Consider the following 7,631-nt stretch of genomic DNA (forward strand, 5'->3'; position numbering starts at 1 on the left):
AGAGTTTACAGTGGTATCGTCAGTATCCCGGATCCAAACCTGAGCACCTCATTATATTCTATGAAACCATCCCCAAATCAGAGCTCGCTCTCCGTCTGAACGCTGCAGCTGATAAAACAGCCAAAAATATGAATCTGACCATCTCTTCTACAGAAATTAAAGACTCTGCCGTGTACTACTGTGCCCTGGTGCCCACAGTGACAGGAAACACAACTGCACTGTACAAAAACAGAGTGAGAAAGGATATTGAAGACAGAAGATGCAGATTTTAAAACTACACTCTTTATAAACTGGACCAATTGCAACCTTTTGAAATAGTTTTCAAACACATGTACAGTACAATCGGTAGCGTCCTCACCATTAATATTATCAGACTACTTAATACACAATGTAAAAAAAAAAAAGTTGAGAAAATTTAAAAGTTTAAGGCAACCAGCTTCAGCAGATTTTTGAGTTCTCTCAACTTCTTGTATTCAGTTTATACAACAAAAAGTTATGAAAACTCAAATCTCCTACAAAAATAAGTTGAGAAAACTCAAAAATCTGCTGAAGCTGGTTGCCTTAATTTAAATTCTCTACTTTTTTTTTTCCAGAGCAGATATGAAAAGCAACATAATAATATCTGTACAGTGCCACTGCAATGTTTGTATAATATCAGTTTATTTATATACTGTCCATACTTGTAGGGTAAAACGAGTGTAGGTATGTGTGGGAGGAGCTGAAGGTCTTTTTAATTTCTTCCACTGAAGTTGACAAGACATCACTGACTTTCCTTCATACAGATCCTGATAGAAGTCTGAACTCAAACTACAGAAACATGTTACTCATCTCATCCGTTTTCATTTTTATCCTCAGTCACTGTAAGTACTGTTAGTTATACATTGTGTTTTCACACATATTTTGTACCATTATCCAGAACATCACTAAAAAATAAATAAATAAAAAACATGCTTTTTTTAACTGTAAATGTAATCATTACAGTCCTTGATTATTTATTATTTTTGCAGGTGAATCTAATGGGAATGTCATCAGACCAAACCAGTCATCTGTAGTTTTAACTGAAGGAAGCAGCACCACTCTGTCCTGTTCATATGATGGATCAGCTAACAGTCTCCACTGGTATCGACAGAAGCCTGGATCAAAACCAGAGTTTCTGCTGCTGATTGTTGAGTCCACTAAGTATGTCAACAAAGCTGACCAGCCTCATCCACATATGTCCATCAGACTCCATGATAATAAAAGTGTGGATCTGGAGATCTCCTCTGCTGCTGTAGCAGACTCTGCTCTGTATTACTGTGCCCTGCAGCCCACAGTGACAGGAAAACCAACTACACTGTACAAATATGAATATTGTATAGTCACGTTTGTAGGCTTCGTCACATGTTGGCTCACCACTGTTGGCCCTTTGCTGTAGGTCCTTTGCTGTAGGCCTATAATGTTGTCTTTCTCTGAGAACTACTACTACATTTTAGTAAACCTTAGGGTACCATATACTCATAACTTAAAAAGTTACATTCAAATATTTCAAACATTTGCTCAATTAATAATTTCATTCTTCTTACTATAAAATTTACTAGGCCAAAGGTTTTCAGAAAGCTTTTATTTGTTGTTCACGACACATTGCTTAAACTCAGGGCCGTATTAACCACTGGGCTAGGCGGAGCTGGAGCCCCGGGGCCCGAGCAAGGAAGAGGCCCGTGATTGGTTGTGGGGTAGATCGCCAAAGGCACCACGCCCCCCACTTAGTAGCGCTGTTATTTAGTTGAGCTTTTCTGTATTCCATGCATTGCCATTTCAGATCGAAATGTAAAGTCTGAATTTGGTTAACCAATCAAATGCATTTATTCTATATTTGAGGTTTGAACGATATGTGCACATATCTATCAGGTGATCGCTGCCCTGTGGCCTATGTCTGCATTCACCTCCACTCTTCACTTCATTCTGGAGTAATCTGGAAATGGTCGCGCAAAGAACAATATTCGATAAGTAAAAATGTCAGCAATTCTGAGAGAGAGGGGCTCAAAAAAATGTCAAACTTAAAATACAAACAACAGAAAAAAACCATAAGTTAGTCAGTAAAATCCCCAGCTATCAGGTTATTTTACTAAAGCTGATGATGGAGGGGAAGTTGTTGGAACAGCAAGTGAACCGAGCACATGGAGCAGAAAAAAACACAGTGTCATCGTCCACACAGATTTTAAATTAGTTTGATTATTCACTGGATGTATATTGTTTTTGTGTTTGAACAAACTCTACATATTTATTAAAGGGTTGGGAGATAATCCGGTAGAAATATAGGCCTATCAATCATTCTGCGTGTCAAGATGTAGCCTAAGCTTATAATTTAAACGCGTTTTAAGCAAGTTTTAAAACAAATGGTTAAAACTGTTAATGAACAATAAGCAGTGGGGCAGAATTCATTCTGGTAAATGCATGCATTAAGACGGTGTCAGCCTGACTCTTGCGTCGAGCACCTGCTCGTATTGCAACTAACTAAACTTCGCTCCTTGTGCTTATACGTTTAAATACACAAAGTTATGTCAAAAATGCCCGTCTTTGCGAGTATCCTCTTAAACACAGTTAAGTGTGTCTTAAATGAACGTTAATAGTTAATGATAAAGCATGTGTGATGTTAGGCTATATGAGATCTTAAAAGGATAGTTCACCCCAAAATTAAGATACTGTCATCATATACTTACCCTGAAATTGTTCTAAACCTCTATGAATTTCTTTGTTCTCCTCAACATAAAAAAAGATATTTTGATCACAACCAGTTTCTGGTCCCCATTGACTCCAATAGTGTATTTTTTCATACTATAGAAGCCATGGGGCCCAGCAACTATCTGATTAATTGAATGCAAATATATTATTTTGCATTCAACAGCAGAATGAATCTCATACAGGTTCAGAACAGCAACAGAATTTTCAGTTTTGGGTGAACTATTCCTCTAAAGCAGCCTAATATAGATGTTGCCATTTGTGTCAATAATGTAAATCAAACATCAGAAAGAAAATCAATTAACTGTCCTTCACTGAATCACTTTTGTAAAATAAATAAGAATGAATGTATATTGAATATATACAGTGAAGACTATTTAGTCTATTTGTACATTTTCTTTATACAATATAATATTTATTATGAGTGCTTTAAGTTTTTCAAGTAGGTCAATTTCTTATGATCTTTGTTCTGTTGTAGCCTAATTTGTGACTGTTTACTTGTCTTCAGTAAGCTTATTTTTACTTAGGCTAGTATTATTTTTTGTGATAGTGAAATTGGTAACAAAAATTATGAAATTTCAGTGCATCAAAGAATTTGGATTTGGGATAAAAATCCTATTTAAAGCTTTATATATATATATAATAATTGTGATGGAGCCCTGCAGTAAGTCATAGCCCCGGGGCCCAGTGCAGTGTTAATGCGGCCCTGCTTAAACTACAAGATTTTGTAGCAAAAGGTGATTTCGCATGCATTCTGCCAGAAGGTGGAGCTCCTAGTTCAGTCTCAGTTCAGTTGTTTTAAAACAGAGCAGACATACACTGAGTCAGTCATACTCAGAGAGAGAACTGTAAGTCTTGATTCTCAAAGCTATTGTCTATCATTAGTGCAGATGTTGCTCCTCACATTCATTATATTTTCTCTCCTAAAAGGTGAGTGATTCATAACAATTATTGTGGAAATGCTTTTTTTCTGCTTTTTATACTGTTGACAGTCTGAATTAGTTCATGAGAAATTATTGATTAAAACATTGTTTGTTTTAAACAGAGAATGCAGGTGAAGATGTCATAAAACCTGTCGTCACACAGAGGCATGTTTTGGAAGGAAAAGATGTTACACTGATCTGTAACTACACTGAAGCTGTTCAGAGTTTACAGTGGTATCGTCAGTATCCCGGATCCAAACCTGAGCACCTCATTTTATACACTGAAACAAGCCCCAAATCAGAGCTCGCTCTCCGTCTGACTGCTGCGGCTGATAAAAAAGCCAAAAGTATGAATCTGACCATCTCTTCTACAGAAGTGAAAGACTCTGCCGTATACTACTGTGCCCTGCAGCCCACAGTGACAGGAAACTCAACTACACTGTACAAAAACTGAATGAGAAGTATATTTACAGCAGATGATGATGCACACTCAACTGCTACATGTTGGAATAAATTTTAAATGCATGTACAAGTGTAGAGTGCCCTGATTCCCTTAAATATCCAGACTACCTTTTAATGATATGAAAAGCAACTTAATGCTTGAATCATTTGACATCTGTTACAGTGCCACTGCGGTTTTTGTATATCATAAACCAGAGTGACAAAATGCCATTTTAGCTTGTAGATTAGTTTATTCATATACTGACCGCTCTTGTAGGGTGAGATGAGAGAGTAGGCACTGTGTGGGAGGAGCTCATTGTTTTGTCATCTTCAGCAGAAGAGCTCAAAGGGTTCCATCTCAGTTTAGGTCTTAACTCTCAAAGTCATTGTCTGTCATTAGTGCAGATGTTGCTCCTCACATTCATTATATTTTCTCTCCTAAAAGGTGAGTGATTCATAATTACTGTGGAAACACTGTTTTTCTCTTTTTTATACTGGTGACAATCTGAATTAGTCCATTAGAAATTATTAATTAAAACATTGTTTGTTTTAAACAGAGAATGCTGGTGAAGATGTCATAAAACCTGTCGTCACACAGAAGCAGGTTTTGGAAGGAAAAGATGTTACACTGATCTGCAGCTACACTGAAGCTGTCAACAATTTACAGTGGTATCGTCAGTATCCCGGATCCAAACCTGAGCACCTCATTATATTCTATGAAACCAGCCCTAAATCAGAGCTCGCTCTCCGTCTGACTGCTGCGGCTGATAAAAAAGCCAAAAGTATGAATTTGACTATCTCTGCTACAGAAGTGAAAGACTCTGCCGTGTACTACTGTGCCCTGGAGCCCACAGTGACAGGAAACACAACTACACTGTACAAAAACAGGGTGAGAAATGAAATTCAAGATGAAAAACAAGATCCTTATTTTAAAAACTAATTATGTAACCATTAGAAAGAATTTGTGAACAATATACAGTAATAAAACTTAAACCACTCAAAGTACTTAAACTAGATTATTTTAATAAAAATTCATTCTTATAATAAAGCCAGCTTACCAGCTCTGAAGGTGTTGTACATAGTTATAAACCATAACAGAAAGATTACACAGTTTCCGTGAGGTACAAACCCTGTTTAAACACAAGACACATCATGTTTCTTCTAGATACAGAAAATGCTGTATTCTCAGCAGATGCAAACTTCACCAAGAAGTGACTATGCTGTATTCCCAGCATAACAAATGACATACTTGATACACCGTATCCAGAATATTAAATGCAGAAGCTTTGTACCAAACTTTGCATAAAGGAAGAACATGGAGAACCTCTGAAGTATGTGCAAAGTTGAACAAGTGGGTGGAGCTAGCTGAGGAGAAAGTCACTGCAAACAAAAGAACGGGCACAATACCTCCGAAGACAGAAGAGTACTTTCAGTGATCTTGAGAAATCTTCACAAAAGCGATGATGTTGGTCTGTCTGTTCATACTTTTCAATCACTTTGGTAAGAAATTAACTTTATTTGGTTGTTGTTTTAGGGTAAAAAGAAAACTACTTCCTGTTTTTTTACCAAGTATTACTAAGTATTATGTGCTAAATGTATATCTTTACAGGCGAAACTACTGGGTATGGAATCAGACCAGACATAAACACCACAGCGTCAATGGAGGATACAAACATTACACTGTCATGCTTATATGAAGGCTCAATAGACAGTTTGTACTGGTACCAACAAAAACCTGGATCAAGACCAGAGTTTCTAATAATGATTGATGAAGCTTCTGGATATGTGACAGATGCCAATCCACCTTACCCACGTCTGTCAATCAAATGTGATAAAGTACAGAATCGTGTTTACCTGGAAATCTCCTCTGCGTCAGTTACGGACTCCGCTATATATTACTGTGCCTTGAGGCCCACAGTAACAGGAAACACATGTACACTGTACAAAAACCCTTACTGTATGTAACAATCCAGAGTGACTGTGCATTTGAAATGTAAACGTATTTCTACGTGAAATGTGAACTGTTCTATTTATTTTGTGATGCTGTCTTCAGTCTTTGCAGTGTCTGTAAGTGTGTGATTTCCAAGCTGCACTACTTTGGTGTCCAGACGGGATCTCCAGCATGGAAGAAGCATTTCATGGATGAATGAGAACAACAACTCAACCACATCTTCAAATAATCACACTCTGGAAAGTCCTGCAACCAGTAGCCTACATCTGACAGCACCAACAACGAGTGCACCAAAAATATCCATCATTTTGGCGAGAGAGAAAAGCTTACACCCATAGTCTTTCTGAAAAGAACACTGAGGTTTTTACTAACCACAAAGTGTGCATTTAGCACTATGCAGAACCCACACAGACCACAGGATGAGCATCCTCTGGCTGATGGGCTCACTAACATATGGTGAACAAACATCTTGGTTTTCAGGGACAGTCCCAGTTTTTGGTGTCCTGTCTCTGGGAATCTCCCCATTTTACACCACAAACAAAACACCGCACAAACACACTGCAAAAACATTACCAGCAGAGCCCGCTGGTTAGCAGGGCAAACGTGTAGAGAATAATTTCACTAGTAGAAGGTGCTTAAAGCTATATGGATGACTTTAGCCAGGAGGAATTTAACCTGAATGAGAGCAGAATATTACAATCAATTACCAAAAGAGACAACATTATTGGTTTCAGAGTAGTCACATAAATTAAAGTAATGCTGTTTGTATGTACTATATAAAAGGACCTGAACAGGCTGCAGGATTTTGTATGTATACAGTTCCCGAATACTTCCTGGAAAGTTAATTCCCAAACACACAACAATACCACGGGGGTGAAATATTAAGAAAATACAAACAAAAAATGCAATCAAATAAACAACTATACTTTCAACAATTATACACTTGCAGAAAGCATATATAATTTGTTTTTAAAGTGAGCCTAAAATGCAAAATCATAAGCCTGCATTCAGGATAGTAAAGATACACTTTCTAAAGCACAAACATAAAATAACATTTGAAAAAGTAATGAGAGTACTGTATACAGTAGTGAAAATACACATTCACAATTAAAACATTAACTAGAATTAGAAAACATTAGAAATACTTGTTAAATAGTTTTATTCATATCATAGTTCATTTTATTTTTACAATGTGTTTTTGTAAAACCATATTTTTTTGTGATAATGCTGTTTTGTTCTTTTTGCTTCTATATGGCATCCACAATAATAATATGAATAATAAATACAACATTTGATTAATAGATAATAACAAGTGAAATATCAATGATATATTGACTACTGAACTAGGAATTGTCCCCAGTTTACATTTCAGAAATCTAGGCCTGGTTTCACAGGCAGGGCTTATACTAAACCAGGATTAGGCCATGGTTCAATTAGGATATTAGACATTACTGGTGTGCTTTTCGAGACAAAATAAGGGCATTGATATATTTTAAGATCAATCAGAGCAAGTTTCTTACAGTTGAAACAACTCAGATTTAGATTTTAGTCTGGGATTAGGTTTAAACCGGGGGAATGTCAGTTTACACTTACCTTTT

The 7,631-nt window shown here is 36.7% G+C and overlaps 1 gene segment (V, D, J or C); it reads left to right on the plus strand.

Moving 5' to 3' along the window:
- The first annotated feature begins 4,442 nt into the window (after nucleotides 1–4,442).
- Nucleotides 4,443–7,142, plus strand: LOC306845968 (T cell receptor alpha variable 17-like). The segment is given in 4 exons: nucleotides 4,443–4,527; nucleotides 4,640–4,971; nucleotides 5,248–5,582; nucleotides 5,692–7,142.
- Nucleotides 7,143–7,631: the final 489 nt, after the last annotated feature.

The sequence above is a fragment of the Barbus barbus genome (genome assembly GCF_936440315.1).
Source record: "Barbus barbus genome assembly, chromosome: 26".
In the NCBI taxonomy this organism is placed as follows: Eukaryota; Metazoa; Chordata; class Actinopteri; order Cypriniformes; family Cyprinidae; genus Barbus; species Barbus barbus.